A 16,444-nucleotide genomic window follows, 5' to 3' on the forward strand; every position below is an offset into this window, starting at 1 on the left:
GAACCTAAATCAAAGAAGCTCTTCTGTGGGTACATCTGTTCCTTTTGTCATTAAACTAGTCATCAGAACAGTAACAGAAATGCTCAGAAATCAGACAAAGGATTGTGCAGACCATAAGACAAAGCAAAAGTTGGTGTACTTGGCATCAGATCATTCCTTCAGTAATAAGCAAATGCGGTGGTGGTGGGGAATAGGCATTTTTGTTTGTTAGTTGTTTTCCATTTGTACACCCAGGACTGTGACGGGACTGAAAACCACGTCATTCCCATCCCCTCATTTTGTACACTGGAGTGACTGCTCCTCTACCCCTTCAACATCCAGACAGGAGACCTAACAAAACTAAAAGGCTCTGCTCTGGAGATGCACCTCTACCATGCAACTGGTAGCACCAGCAGGGAACTATCACAATATTAGCAAACCTGATCCCTGCAGTTGTACTGAGAGGAGCATCAGGCTTCAGAGAAACCGCTTAACTGAGTGAGATCCATGCCATCAGAGATTCAAAGGCAGAGTACAAAGCTCTGTAGAGTCATAAATTCCAGTTCAATTAAATACTAACTGATCAACCCCAAAGTACGAGGGCTGGGGCTGACCTACCTCTTTTATGGTCCCTGAATCCTGTAGCTAGACATAGACTGAAATAATCCCTGGCATAAAGCAGCTCGGCTTTGGCACTATTCTAATTTATGCCTGGCTGCCCATGACCACTAGCCAGAAATTGCTGGGGTGTAAGTCAGCCCTGGCCAGGTCCCCTTCTTCTCTTCCCTAAAATGGGAACAGGATGAGGCTTGGCTGAAGTGCAGTAATTGCCTGTTAAATGGGTAAGAGAGACTTAGTCATTTTGTGCTTCGGGAACGATGCAGAACTATCAGATTGAACTGCGCCATCAGGATCCTATCAACCATCCTTGAATGGGGGATTTCTGTTATGAGTGGCATGTGAATGTAAGCTATAAAAAACCAAAAAGATATGATCATTCGGACCAGAGGGTAAAAGTCAATTTCTAAGTTCTCTTCTAAAACAATACATCTCTGTTTCTTTCTTGACCCTAATGGGTCAAATGGATTAAATATTGGGCAAGAAGCGGTGTGCAAGCATTTGGGGCACATTCCCAAAGGGGCTTTAATAGCCAAATCGCAGCTGTGGAGGCCAGAATGGAAGACATTCAAAAAGCTCCAGAGCAGTCAAAGTGCTTCGCGTTTAGATATTTCTGCTACAGCCAAAAATGGGCTATCACATTTCACAGGTTTGGATTCAAGCTTTGTGTTGAACTGTAATAAGGAACCTCTGAGTTTTGCAGTAAAGTGATTTTCTTTCTTTGGCCATGAAGGATAAAGTCAGGATAAAGACGCCAGCATGAAATGCTACAACCCTTTCTCCTTACTAGAAAAAATGTTCAGCCTCCTCAAATGCAGGGACTGTAGGAGAAGAAGATATTGAGCTGTGAAATGCAGAATGAGGTGACAGTTAAGCATTTTGTGGCTCTGGTTCAAAAGGTTTTCCAACGGAACATCACCAAATAAATAAACAAACAAACAAATAAATAAATGAGGGACAAAGAAGAGAGAAAGATGTGGAGTTATTTTTTGGGGCATGAGGATTTTCTGCTCCTGTCAGTTTTTCCACTCTGGCTGCAGGGGTTTGAGCACCAGCAGAATGGCAGGTCTTTACTTAGCTGAGAACCCCTCACGACATGTTAAATTCCCTTTCAGTTTAATAGGGGAAAGATAACTGCTTGTGAAGAAAATTATCAAAACTATGTTCAATTTAGACATTTTACTGAGAGACTGAAAGAGGGCTGTAAGCTTTTTGGACCCTGAGATACATAATTGCACATCTTTGTTAAACTCTCAGTGCAGTAACTTCTCAGGGTAGAGCCTTTGGTAGCTACTGTACTTTGAAGAGTAAATAAAAATAATTCATAAGGGAATTCTACGTGCTGGATTTTTACATAAGGACAAGATCTTATTTACTTGATGCATCTTTATCGGTCAGTCTGTTATCGGTCACTTGCTGGCTGCTGTTCCACCATGTCTTTAATTATGCCCATCCCATATATGCTGCTTTTTTGGACATCTTTGGTTGCCTAAAAATCAGCTTATTTGCTATCTGCTAGGAAGGCACAACCTGAACCTGTTAAAACGTGAATCGATACCTGGTGGAGTTTCTGTTCGAATGCACTCAGCCCCCACGTAGTTCTAGCTTTTCCTTCTCCCCAACGGCTTGCGAAGCAAAAGCCAGTGTGAATTGCAGACAGCTATTATTAAGGGTTACCATATGTTACAGCAGGCTATCACGTCTTCTTAAAACAGCACAATTAAGCAGATTACAGCTGAACTGCACACTTGGATTGAAAAAAAAAAAATTGGAATGTTGTTAAGAGAAGGAGAAAGAGAATGAAAACAGGCTGGGGAATGGAGCGCTGCTTTGTATGTGAACGCCTGCTTTTCTGGGGCAAACTCTATCCTGAGATGCACGCTCCAGCTTCCACCAGGATTGTGCATGCAGGAGCGCCTCACTATTTGCAACTCAAATTGCATTAAATCCAAGAATATCCAAAGGTGAAAGTCTCCGCGAAATCGAGCAGAGGCAGAAAGTGACAGCCGGTCTATAACCGCTGCCCAAAAGCCAACAGTGCCCAGAAGCGCAGGGAAATCAGCGTTCCCGTGCTGTTTGCATCGTGGTGGTGCTTGTGGACACGGCTGGTGTCAGGGGAACTGTGACCCTGCCACATCCCCACACTCACAGAGTCCCCCCTCACACACACACACACACACACACACACACACACACCCCCGCGGGGCACACACCCGTCACACACCCACCCTGCCACACCTCGAGTTGCTCTCCCACACCCCCTCTCTCACACTCAGGGCGTCAGACACGGTGCCACACACCCCCCCCCCACCACACACACCCCCCCCACACCCCCCCCAGCACCACACACACACGGCTGGGCGGGAAGCAGGGCGGGGGGGGGGCTGTGGGAGGTGCTCGCGCGCCGCCGCCGTTGCCGCCGCGGAGGCCGGGTGGCGCGCGCCGCGGAGGCGAAGGGGGCGGGGGAGGAGGAGCGGGAGCGCGTGCTGCTGGCAGGCCGGCGGCGCGCGCCGAGGCGGGCGCAGAGCGGCGGGGACGGGGCCGGTGGCGGCCGCAGCTCGGGGTCGGGCTCCTCGGGGTCGCGCTCGCGGTCGCGCCGTGCCCTCGCCAAGCGGCGCCTCGCGCGGCCGGGCCCGCCCATGGGGCTGTAGCGGCGGCCGCTGAGGAGGAGCGGGAGGGGAGCGGGAGCCGGTGAGTGGCGTGCAGCGGGGGGCGTGCGGTGTGAGGGGGGAGCCCCGCGTGTGTGTGTGTGTGTGTGTGTGTGTGTGTGTGTGTGTGTGTGTGTCTGTGTGTGGTGTGAGGCGGGCACAGCCGCCCCCCCCCTGCCCTGCCCTCCCCTCCCTGCCTCCCTCCCGCAGGTACCGGCAGCGGGCGGGCCTGCAGGGCAGCGAACATGGCAGCGGCGGGGCCGGGGGAGAGGGAGAGGGCTCGGTGCCCCCGGGGCGAGGATTGACCCCCCCCCTCCTTCCTCCTCCTCCTCCTCCTCCTCCTCCCCGGGAGACCCGCTCCTCATCCCCCCTTCCCCACCCCCTGCCCGTATTTTCTCCCCCCCCCCCCCTTGGAGATTATCGGGTCCCCCTCCCCTCTCCCCCTCCCCGGGATTATCCAGCCCCCTCCTCGTGGGATTATCTCCCCCCCCTCCCCGGATTATCTCCCCCCGGGGATTACCTCCCCTCCCTCCCTCCCCTTTGTGGGATTATTTCCCCCCCCCCCCCCCAGCCCCGCCGTGCCCCCCCCCCCCTCGGGGATGATCCCCGCTGCCCGGGGCTGATTCCTCCCCTCTTGATCTCTGCCCCGGCCTTTCCCCGGCCGTTCCCCTCCCGAGGAAGTCATCCCTCCCCTTCCGTCTGCCTCCCAGCTGGGAGAGGGGAGAAAACGTGGTCGGGAGGAGTTTGCCCCCCGCCTGGGTGCGAGTGCTCTGCGTGGAGGGGATGGGGGGGGGGGCTGGTTTGGGCAGCCTCGCTGCTGGCTTTCAGGGCAGTTGTTTTAGGGTCTTGGCTGTGGCCAGGAGGAAGGCACCTTTCTCATCATCTCCGAGGCTTATGTGGTTCGTTACTGTCACCGTGCTGGCAGGGGAAAAATGAGTTCGTTGTGAAGGAGCGGAGATAAGGTTTATCTCGCCTATGTGGCACCCGCGTAGGTTAGACCATGCTCTCGTTGTTATTCCTGGTCTTGCTGCACAGGGGATCGCCGGAGGAGAGTTGCAGAGCTCCTGACCATCCTGCGGCACAAGGCCCGGGATTACATCCATTAAACTTCCCCGACTTGGCTTTGGGAGGAGGAGGGACTGTGAGAAATTGTAGAGAGGCTAGGCGGCTATAAATAGCTGTCGGACTAAAGGAGGCTTTGAACAAATCTTAGCATACTGCTTCTGAACAGCTAGTGTCTGTTAAGCTGGTTGAGTTGACAGCAGCATCATAATGTTTCCCTTTATTTCTGCTGAGGTGGTTGGCTCTGAACACTTTGCGATGTGGCTGGTCCGTGCAACGTTTGTCACGAAATTCCTCTCGAAAGGGCAGTAAATTCACATTTAACCAAAATGCTGACAATTGGAGCCTGGTTCGAGCTAATCGCAGTGTGATTTTTAAACGACTCTTCAGAAAAAAATCTTTAATTTCCTCTTTCCTCCCTTGAAATGTTTGGACTTGATGATCTCGCTCTCCTGATTTTGTTCTTGAAGGATTGCACTATATAGATTACCTGAGATCCATATTGCTTTGGGAAATCTGCAGTACCGAGGCATGGTGTCATCCTAAGGCTGCTACCATCGTTAGGCTTTTATTTCCATCTCTTGCCTATGTGAGACACTTTCCTACCCTCCTCATTATTATTTTTTATGGAACCTTCAGCATCCGACCCCAAACTGCGTATATTCAGCTTCTCTGAATTCTGTGTGCTTGCGTGCGTTTGAGATCCTATGGATCACTGCTGCTTCAGCCTGGCTTGTCAAGAGCTACTTAATATGGAAATTATTGACAGATATACCATCGCAGCTATGTGGAATGGTGTCTGTTCTGCTGCTATATTAGTGGGCTAACTGTGCATGCCAGAAGTCTCCAAAATGATTGAAAAGCTGTTGCAACATATGTGCAATTGGACCTTTCTTGAACTACCTCTCATTGCTTTTCTCTCTTTAAACAAATAATGGAAGCTGTGCACTTAAATCATGCTGTAATCACATATGGATTTTTTACGTAAAATAGAAATAATGGAGAAAGTAGTGAAAGTGTTCCTCGCCGATACAAAAGAGGTCTGACAGAGAGGATGAATCTCCAAAACCAAACAAAAAGACACACACAATTTTTAGGATGGTTCTTTTTTAAAGCGTACACCTCGGGGAGATAAAAAGGAACAGAAATCTAGACAATCTAACTTAATACTTTTGGCAATCTTAGTTGATGTTTAACCACAGTAAAAGCAGGAAAAGCAAATAACCTACCAAATAATTTGGCAGGCTTTATTTTGAGCTTTCAAGGGTGTGATTGAGCATTGTCCTCAAAAACTCAGCTTCTTCCATCAGAACCAAGCTCCAGCTTGAGATTGGGTCCTTGTGTTGGGTATTTCTATGTGTGGAAAGAAGGGTCAGTGATATGGGGAAAACTTTGTAGTGCCATAATGACAGGCAAAAGAGCCTTCAGTATGAGTCTACTCATACAGTGACTCAGTCCCTGAATCACACTGTTTTTCTAAATGTGTTTATTTGTAGAAATTACTTACAGTTTCAGTGCAGTTTTAGAAAAAGTTTTGTGCCCTTCAAAACCATGCTTCGTGCTGCAGCTCTAAGCGAGTCCAAGTGCTGACTTGATGACCATTGCAGGCTCTTGTGAGTGCCCTCTGGTACGCTGTGCAGGACACTGATCTGTACACCAGTGAAGCTTTCTTCATGTTGTTGAAAAGGGGGGGATTTCTTTCTACTTATGAGGCAGGTATGTGTTTAGGGTCATGGTAATGCCTATAGTAGGGCTTTAGGTGTTGCAGTCTCCATTTAGATGTGGAGTAAGTTAAGCTGTCCTAAGATCCAAAGGCTAACAACAAATTCACACGGGTCTAAATGATATTGTCTCTTGTGCTCTGTGTTTAAGGTGAAGATGGATAAAAATTGACTCATCCGGGTTTGAGGGAATTGACTGATCATGCTACTAGATGGGGAGCGAGCATTTGTTGCAGAAGGCATACGATAGGGTGGACAGTTGGCCTTGAATGAGATGGTCATATTTATCTTTTGTGGAAGGGGGAGCCAACAGAGGAGGTGAGGTGTGGGGAGAAGCCTTTCTTAACAGGCAAAACAGGTTACTGTAGCGGGATGCAGCACACAGTATGTAATCTATAAACTCAGCGCTATGGCAAACTGGAATGGGTTTGGCCTTGTAAATGTGGTTAAAAAAAAACAGGCTTCTTAGAAATATCCTACAACTGGAGCAGCACGGATGATGTTGGGGTCATTTGTGTGGAAGCATGTAGAATACGATCATGGGATTAAGAGCGAGGGTGTTAGGGGAAAGTGGTTTTAGCGTCCTCTGCAACAGAAGAAACTCGCAAAGGGTACAGGGCAAAATGTGAGTTTCCTTCAGGCTTGCATGTGAGAGGCAGCTAGAAGTACAGAAGTGCGGGCCACAAACACTAAGAGGAATGTAACGGTTTGTTTTCGTGGGCATGGAGGTGTCAGCGTGACTTTTCTGTCACAGGACGAGTAGTAGACAATGATTGTTTCAGAGCTCACAACTGATCTAAGATTTCAGTTGTGCATGCGCTAGCTAGGAGAAGGCAGTGTCAAATAGCTGGACCAGTAGGTGGTTTTGGCCGGCTCCGTACAGCTGTGAATAAAGTCTTTACAGTCTGAGTTCAGCAGAATGTCAGAATGATGGTTCAGGTTCAGATGTAGGGGGAGAAGTTTAGATCGTGTTTAAGATTGGCTTTGATTTCCTGGTCATTATTACTAACCATCTGCAGTTACGCTCAGGTTATACTAGAGCAAACTGTTGTCCTTTGCAGGGGGATTAATGAGGCATAGTGATGTGAATATGCTATTTTCTGGCTTAAAAATTGCCTTTTTTCAGAATAAAGCTAGCTTGAATTATTTAATTATGTCTGATGCCATTCTTACAAGAATAATGGAGGCAAAAAAAGAGAGGTTGGAAGAGGTGCTTTTCCTTATCAAAGCATTTAAATTCCTATTTTGGGTTGATTAGTGTCTTTAAAATGATAGTGAGTAAATTTACAACTTGTATTAAATAAGAAAAATTTGTAAATGGAACCTTCTCTACCTTTACTTCATGTTTTATTATTTCCAAGAACTCTTTGGCTTATAAACAAAATCCAACAAAACAAACAGGTGTTACATTTTGAGAATACTTGACATTAGCAACCATTCGGTGGGTTTACCCGTGTTGGTTATCTAAAGAACTCATTCCAGTGTCTAGGTCTCATGAAAGCATGGTGGAAATTAGTAAGGTATTAAAATTGGATGGCTTTTCAGATTTATTGGCAATAAATGTTATTTAAGAAATTACTTGGTTCTGCTATTTTAAATGTATTGACTAGTTTTGCCTGCTGACAAGCAACCATTTGAGAATAGGAACCTCAAAAATCCATGCTGACGGTGGGGAAAGTCAGTAATTTTCACAAACTCTTGGGGGAAAAAAGAAGGAACCAGTTCTTTGCGTATTGCACTAACACATTACTCTTCTAGTCTTCGCATATCCAAATTAAAGGATCAGTATTTCAGCTAAATTCACTTTTCCAGTAGGTGGAGACACAACTGTTGATTTCAAACAACTTCAGCCTTCACTTTTTGAGTCCAAATGTTTTGTCAAAATACTGTTAAAATAATGAAAATTAGGAAGTAAAAAAAATGCTTTACTTTTCCTTTTCAGATCAGTTCATTTAAGCCTCTTTGCTGAGATAGCGTTGGCATTCAAGTATTGCTTCTATAGTAAGAGCAGCTACTGAAATAGTTTGTTTTTAGCTTTCTAATTAAAGCTTTATCTCCACCCACTGGTCAAATGTGCATTAATGAAAAGTTAAAGTGATACTGCTTTAAATACCTAAACAGGATACAGGAAAGTAGATTGAGGGTAAATAGACCGAGGTAAACAGAGAGGGTAAAGGTTTTTCTTAGGGCTAATAACACAGTATGGGAGAGCACTCAAATAAGTCTCTAGGGGAATGAAAGAAAAATGTGTCAGCCATTCTAACTATGTTATTGCTTTCTTCCTTCCATTGTTTGTTTGTTTGTTTTTAAATGATTCCATGTTTGTTACCAATGTTATTTTTGGAGATGCCTATGTAACTATGATGTGAGAGGTTTCATATATGCTGTATTTCAAACATCTCAACAACTTCGTATATGACATTGCTTTATTTTTTTTCACAAGTCAGTGGCCAATTGGTAAGTCAGCCTTCACATATCTCCTTATTAAAATTCCTCCCCATGCCTTTCCTGATCCACTGTTGAAGTTTACAGAAGTCTTTTTGGCAAGATGCAAGTGCTTATACAGCAGAAGTTCTAAAGCTGGGAAGACAAGCTGCAGTCGAGTGAATGAAATGGGTGAAAAGTTTCTTTCACCTTTCTGAGCAATTCTGGCTTACAGCATTGCAAACTGCTGTGCTGTAGCAAAGTATAGCGTTGCTGGACAGAAATTACTTGGCTGCTGTTAACTGTAGTCACTGCTTCTTACATCTACACTTGCATTTCTTGGTGTCAGTAGAAGTGCGGGAGTGAGATGTGTAATTAACAATTGAAAGTTCAATTTATGCATTCATTGGTAAAGAACAGGCTGGCCGGGAGAAACTGTTAATTGAAACTTAATGTTTATAGAGTGACTGGAAGGCAGTCATCTGACTGCAAATCATGCAGATACTTAGTGCTCTTTGCCGATCTACTGGTACAGTTTTGCTGCTTATGCTAGATTTGGTAAGGCAGAGCAGCCTGGGGTGAGCAGTGCTTGATTTGTGCTTTTTCTTTCATTCTTTCCTAGCTTTCTCCAGGGGGGGATATTTGCTGCAGAGATTTAAACTTGGCATGAAGCTGTTGTGTGAGAAGTTGTCCACCTAATTTTTCTGACGTTAGCTCTGTGATCATCTCATAGGTGTCTTGGCTCAGCGGTGGTAAGATGGATGAAATTGGAGGCGCTGTCTTTTGGGACGCAAGATAAACTGGTAGCCAGCATTAGTGTGTTTCACTCAGCACTTCTGTAGCATCTGTTCTGGTCAGACAGAGATCATGATTGTACTTGAGCTGCTCTGACTGATGGGTGAGCGCCTCACCCTGCTGCAGGGATCGCGTCTGTTCCTTGTTGCCCTTGCAGAGAGGGAGGAATGGCTGGGCAGTTTCGAGGACAAGCAGTGAATGCACTAGAAAAAACATCAGGAAAGGGGCTGGACAGCACTGGACTGGCTGCTGTATTGCCTCTTAATGTTTGCACCTAATTACATAGGCAAAAGATCCTCCCAAGTTACAGGTCTTAGGGATCAAGGCACCTTTAGCAGCCCGAGCTACTGGAACGGGAGAGCAACTGGACGTGCATTCACCGGTGTGAAGGCGAGAGGTTTGGGGTGCTGAGAGGTCCGGCAGGGTGGTGGTTGGCTTATTTAAAGTTCTCAGCATGAAGCACGAGAGCAGGGAGCAGGGAGCAGAGCCGCTCCGGTTTGCGGCTGGAAACGCGGCGAGCCCGCTCCCTCTAGCGGCTGTGCGGGGCTCCCGGCCCTGGGAGCGAGCTGCGTGCACTGAAAAATCCTGCTGGAGCCAGCATTTGGACTGCGCAAAGTCCCGGCCTCATAAACGCATCATAAAAGGAGTCTCCCATCCGCACAGTCAGTTGCTCGGGAAGTCACTGCGGTCCGTTTGCTGGAACCTTTTTTTGTTTTGCCGTTTCCTGGAAGCACGCGAGCTTACTGTTGAAGGGAATTTATCAGCTCTGAATTGAAGGGTGCACGTTTAACTGCCAAATCTTGGCAAATAGCTCTGGAAGCAGCACCGCCTAACTATACAGCAGCACAGCAAGTATCTAGCTCTTACCTAGCTCCCTGTGCAGTCCTCAGTCAGGCTCTGTGCTACTGCAGGTCAGGAACAGTTTGGGACAGTTCTGTGTCACAGTGGGACTGTTGGAATGGTGTTATTTGGTCTTGCTATAACTGGATATGTCGTTGGGTTAAAATGCTTTATGCGGCCTATTAGGCAAGCTAGAGCTCATAAGAATATACTGCTTTTATTTGTTTTAAAGTAATCTCATTTGTAAGGTACTGACAAAACCCTGTAGAGAAACTTTCAGTGAAACCAGTAGGAGGTTTTCTTTGGAATTGTAAGGATTAGTCTAATTACAAATTTGGCAAGAAGTGCTTTTGTGAGAAGTTCCCTAAACACTGCTCCTTAGCTTAGAATGCCCAGTGACTCTGTGGGTAAGTGGGACTGTGTGGCCATTGCTACTTGACATCTGGTTTTCTGCAGCCTTGCCAGTTACACAGATCTGATTACCACCACCAAAAGGGGCCATTACTCAGAATGTGTACTCTCGTATACAAAATTATTCTCTCAGTCTTCAAATCATTATGAAACTTTCAGACATTTCAAATTTAAAAAAAATCCCTTGGGCCTCCCCACCCCAGGCGTAAGTGATTTTACTTTACAAATGTAATTACTGTACTTCCAGAAGGTAATCTCTCTGGACAGCCATAGACTAGTTTGAATTAGATTACTTTTTTTTTTTTTTTTTTTTCCTTCAGGGTGAGTTAATACATTGAGTTTTATTTTTCTGTAATTACTTCAAAATTCAGATCACTTTTGATGCTTTCCACTGTTTCTTATTACTAGAGTGGTATAACTAAGGATACTTGCATTTTAAAGGCTACGTTTACATTTGTTTTTTTGTTTGTTTGTTTGTTTTTTAACCTGTAACTTTTCCCCCCTTTAGATATTTTGACTGCTTCTGGAGCTTGTGTTATATTCAGACTCAGCAGTAGTGTTTCTTAATTTGCAAATACTGGAAACATTTACTTAATAAACAGAGTAAGTCTTAGGAAATACTACAGTCAAGAAAACGTTTTTCCCATATTTCTTCATGAACTTCAGCAAGGAGGGCAATTCTCTGGATAGATGATTGTGAACCGTGATGGGACACTGATTCTGAAGTCCAATGCTTTTACGTAAATGGCCCATTTCTATTGGATTTTAATTGGTTTCAAAAGTAGCTATGCACTTAACCACTAGATCAGAGAAATCTACAAAAATGAATATGTAAGCGAACCTCCTTGTTTGAGAATACAGCGCTGTTTTGAAATGGGGAGGAGGAAATCTTTGGTGTCCTCAGGTCTAAGGACGTGACTTCCTGTCTGTTGAATAGATGCAGAGGCAGTTTGTCTTAATTCTGTAGCTGGCATCTGGTCTCACAGCGCAGGAGCATTAAATGCTAATGCAAAAAAAAAATTGTTAAACGCAACATCAATGGATAAAACTGGTTATGTGTGCTCTGTCAATGAAGTCTTGCAGCCAAGCTATGTAACACTTGATTCTGTTACAAACCTGAAAGTATTTGGGTACTCCCTTAATAAGGTAAGGTTTTCAAGTGATAAGAGCTTTCACTGGATCAGGTCAAAAGGTCTCCATATCCTATTTCCAATATGCAGTGCAACCTCTGAAAGCATTCAGAGTCTACCAGGAGCTCATACTAACATTATTTCTGAGTAGATTTTCAAGAAGATAGAAGAGAAGCCACAGCACATTTATTCTGGATGTCCATATCTCTTGATAAGAAGGAGCTGGGACCAGAGCATGTGGTGTCTGGATAGCCTGAAATTCAGCTTCCAGATAAAGAAGCATATCATGGTTCACAACTCAGATAACATCTTTTGTAATTGTCCTGGACCTGCACATGAACAGCTTTCAAATCTGATTGTTTCATGGAGGGGATTGAAAACTAAGAAAGCAGAAAGACTGATAATCCTAAAGGCACAAGACTGAAAGTTTCCAGGGAGAAAGTCCACCTAGTGGACAAAAAAGAAATCACATTTTGCCATTCATTCTTTCTGTATGTTTTCTTAAGTTACTGAGTAGCAAGTGTAAAGGCAAGAGGATGACTGAAAATACCACCCACGGGTAAGCAGCTGTGGGTATGGCTGCCTGTGAGAAAAAGATTCCTAATCCTTATTATTACACTCAAGACAGACCCTGAGAAACCCTGAGACCTTTCTCCTGTTTAATGTGATGCTGCTCAATGTTGAGATGTTACCCCTCTGAACTGAAGGGGGCTGTGCTATTTAACAGGTTGGACAGGCAGACAGTCCATTAATGCTCTTTAAAAATGTGTATTTTTGATTTGTGTGTGTGTGCCTATGTACATATAAAACTCTGTGTGCATATACGGAGGGATTTTTTTATGAAGTCTAGTATTTATATGTTAAGAATGTGTGTATACACGTATGTGTGTATAAAAACAGAATGTTTGTGTATAAACAAAAAGCCTCGCATCCGTTAGCTGTCTAGGAGAATGAAAAAACAAAGTAAGCATATATGATATTTTCCCCAAGTAATCTCCTAGAGTCCAGATAATGTTTAAATTGAAACCCTTCTGAACTAGATGAAGTTTATGGATTGTTCATGTGATTCATGTTGTGTACTTTTACGTGATGCTTCCATTTCAAAACTAGTCTCAACTTCACGGACTGATATACACATGTAAACTGCCTTTGTGCACTGGAGATCTGTTTGACTAAACATGAGAAACTCTTATCCTTGGACTGGATTACTCTTTAGTTTGTTTAAATAATTGATATGGATTTTCTCTGGAGTGCTTGATAAGTGAGATGTGATACGTGTATCTTTGTAGCCTGCTATGAGGATTGAGCCAGTGCTGGCTCCTGTTTTGACAGTAGAGCTAGAGGTGAGTTTGCAGATTAATGATTACCCATATGCGTAGTTTAGGAAACGTGTCAGACTAACCAGGATGCTTCACAGATTTATTTACTTATTTTTGTTGTCCATTGCTGCATTCTGCCTAACGGTGTGTCCAGATGGAAGAGGAGAAAGAAGTTTAGCCTTCAAGTGCTGGAGACTACGTGCCTGTTTGCATACTTACCTGCTCTCCAGAAATTTGTCTGTTGCTGTGGGACATCTTTCTTCTGATCCCATCTTCCACACAGGCATCCTGTGTAAGGTGACCTAGCCCTGGCTAACATCTCGGTGTGGCTTTAAAGGCTCTCCTGTGCCATCAGTGTGGGGTTCTAGTAGACACAAACGATGCAATGTGATGGGATGGGGTTAAATGAACATTTTAATAGTTTGGGTTTGGGGTTGGTTGATCAGAGAATCCTGTGAGCCACTGTGCTAATAATGGGTGGACATCTGAAGCTGAAGGGAGACTGCTAGATTAGCAACAGAAATACTCCTTCAAGTCAGACTGACAGTACTGTGCTTGGAAACGGATTTTCAACCAATCTGTTGAAATGTGGAGATTATAAGGAAACAGTGCTAAGTTTTAAATTAAAATCATTTTTCCTTCTTTACATCGTCTAGTATCTAGAATCAGAACTAGCAGCAAACTGTAGCAACTGGCTCATCTTTCACTCACTTCAGTCATTCCTCGAGTTTTCTATAATCACTATTATTTGGAAAACACATCCATGTTTATGGTAATACAGAGTGACTCTTAAAATACCAGGAAATACATTATTGCTAGGTTCTTGGTTTAGCCCTCCGATGCAGATGAGAAGGATGGAGTTGGGTCTTTAGACTATCTTGTGTTAAAGGCGAGTAGGAAGTGTATTTTGGTCCGTGAGGTCAGCTTGATACAAGATCTTGGAACTCAAGCAGTGGTTGCTGCACAGAACAGAGGCGCAGTGCTGTAGAAATAGTTTGTGCTACCTGTGGGAAATGTGATGACAGTGATCCAGGGAGATGTAAAGGGCTTTTTCCTCTTTGCTTTTCAGTGTTTCATCTTTCCACACTTGTTGGCAGAAGTCAAGGTTCTTGTGTTTGATCCCTTCATCAGTCAGTTCGAGGGGCAATAAAGAAGCAGTGCCCCAATAAATGATTAAAAATATTAATTTTTTTTTCAAGGTGACTTTATTAACTTTGAACAAGAAGTATAGTCACTGGCAAACCCCTGGTTTGGGATAAGTGGAACGTACAAGTTCTCAGCCTTGACATAAGTTGATGAGTGTATAAATGTAGGAGTAGTTACATTATCAAGAACTTGTTAGGCTTCTTGAGATTCTCTTTGGGATTTTGATTGTGTTGGGAAAAGCAAATAGTCTTTTTTTTGTTTTGTTTTAGAAGTAATGCAACAGCTGAGCTCAGAAAAAAGTAGGGCAACTTTTTTTTTTTTTATCCCAAGTTGCACCAGGAGGGCAGGTCTTCCCCTAACTATTGCTATTTTTTGCTGACAGAAGTGACAATGTTACATCTAACTTCCATTCTCAAAAATAGCTATAGTTTGATCTTCTGTTATCTTGAAAGTAAGGACTGACTAGAGGTGTCTTTTTCTCTTGGTGAAGTAGCAAATCTCTGGGAAGAAAATTGAGATAAAGTGTAGCGTGCATGTACTTGTATAGAAATGGGGCAGGGGAAGTAGTAAAAATTCTTGCTAGCTGTAGATTGAATACTGTCTCTTCAAATGATGCCCAAAACCACTCTCATGCATTTGAAGATGTTGAATGCATAATAAAATTCAGGTTGTATAATCTGGAGTTACTATACTTGGTTATCTCTGATCAAAATTAAGAGTTCTGCTAAAGCTTTTATTGCACAGTTTTTAGAGTTCATTGGCAGCTTCTGAGTGAGTTAACTGGGTGAAGAGAGGCAACAGAAGTGAAGAGTCATCAGGACTGTAGACTCTGGCCATCTTTTAAAGCAGAATTTAAACGTGTTGGGCCGATCTCTAAATGTCTATAGCACAGATTGTTTGAATCAAACTACTCATCCTTTTAATGCAGCTAAGAAGCCATTTTGATTTTAGTTTCCACTCTTTTTTTTAAACATTTGGGTATACTTAGAAAACAGGAGCAGTGTTTTCTTGGGTGAACAGAAAAAGGCAGTGAATGGAAGGATAGTTGAAAACATTTTATTGGGCATGTTATGAGAAAGAATGACCTTTGTTCACAGAGGGTTAGTCAAGAGTTATACTATGTGACATTTCACGCTTTGTAGTTAAACATATGCAAATACCTCTTGTCAGCTACTTTGCAGGGTATCTGATTATAAGCCTCAGAATGAATCTTTCATTCAAGTATGTCACTTCCTTCCTTTTTGCTCTTTTTCTCTGCAGTAATTCCCCAAAACAACTTTAGTGGATACCTTAATTTTGAAGTCGTTGGGACTGTTGACTTGCTTGCAGCTGAATGTACAATCTTTTCAGTAATACTTCAGCAAGAATACATGCCTCCGACGTGAATCCCACTTCCCTGTAATACTGTCTACTTTTTATCTACAAAAAGAAAGAACTTTTTGAGGCAGTAGTGTGAAATGACAGTACAATGAGTGGCAAGTTGAACCTGCTCAGCTCTTGGGGACCTGAGCAGCCAGCATAATGTCATCTTTCAGACCGAAGTGCCAGGCTGTATACGTGACAGGTGGAGCAGGCAGCAGTCCCATCTGAGCACCGCCCCTTCCAGCACATTGGAAGCACTCTTTCAGTCCTAGGCTGCGTACAGAAATGACACTAAGATGATCCTGAATTGATGTGTTTCCCACCCCTCCCCAAAGTATTATCCAACAAAACCTTCAAAAGATGAAATTCAGCCAGCCTTTCTGTTAGAAGCATCTTTGTACTAGGTGTCAGAAGTAATGGATCTCTAAAATTTGATTTGGGTGCTTTTATTTTAGTATGTGTCTTCCCTGGAATCTGTTTCCCTTCCTCAAAGATTATAGGACACTGTGCTGCGTTAGTTTTGCTGTTAGCATTCTAGATTCAACCGTAGGTAATTCAGGGATGTTGTTTGTCCTGAGGCAGTCAGTGGATTCGATAATGCTTAATTTTACTTGAACTCGCTACCTGTAGGATCAGAGAAGACTGACACCTCATGTGTTTAATGAGGTGCAAAATCCATTGGTATCAAACTCCATTTATCGCTTAGAGTGAAAATCTGAAAATTTGAAGTGCCCAGTCTTACCTTTGGATGTCTGCATGTCCATTTGCTTCTTACACTTCTTTCTATTCTTGTAGTCCAGCGTATGTGTGTAACATAGGTCAAGAGCAGTTATATGGAGCCCCAGTATGCGTTTACTGGTACTGTCACAGCAAAAATGGTGTAACAGGCACATGATGCAGGGAATTACAGTGCACCTTGGTGTACTCTGCTTCAACTTGTTCAGTATGCAATGAATGGTTGGACCAGATGATCTTGGAGGTCTTTTCCA

At 43.9% G+C, this 16,444-nt stretch overlaps 1 protein-coding gene across 4 annotated transcripts in view; it reads left to right on the forward strand.

Annotated features, from left to right (window-relative positions):
* The first annotated feature begins 3,057 nt into the window (after positions 1-3,057).
* Positions 3,058-16,444, forward strand: part of PALS2 (protein associated with LIN7 2, MAGUK p55 family member) — a 57,137-nt gene continuing 43,750 nt past the window's right edge. For 2 of the 4 annotated variants that reach the window (XM_068674205.1, XM_068674206.1), the window contains exon 1: positions 3,058-3,288. The gene's annotated coding sequence lies outside the window, so the exon portion shown is untranslated. The remainder of the gene's footprint in view (positions 3,289-16,444) is intronic. The other 2 variants (XM_068674203.1, XM_068674204.1) reach the window with 1 other exon arrangement.

The sequence above is a fragment of the Anas acuta genome, chromosome 2 (assembly GCF_963932015.1).
Source record: "Anas acuta chromosome 2, bAnaAcu1.1, whole genome shotgun sequence".
Taxonomy (NCBI): Eukaryota; Metazoa; Chordata; class Aves; order Anseriformes; family Anatidae; genus Anas; species Anas acuta.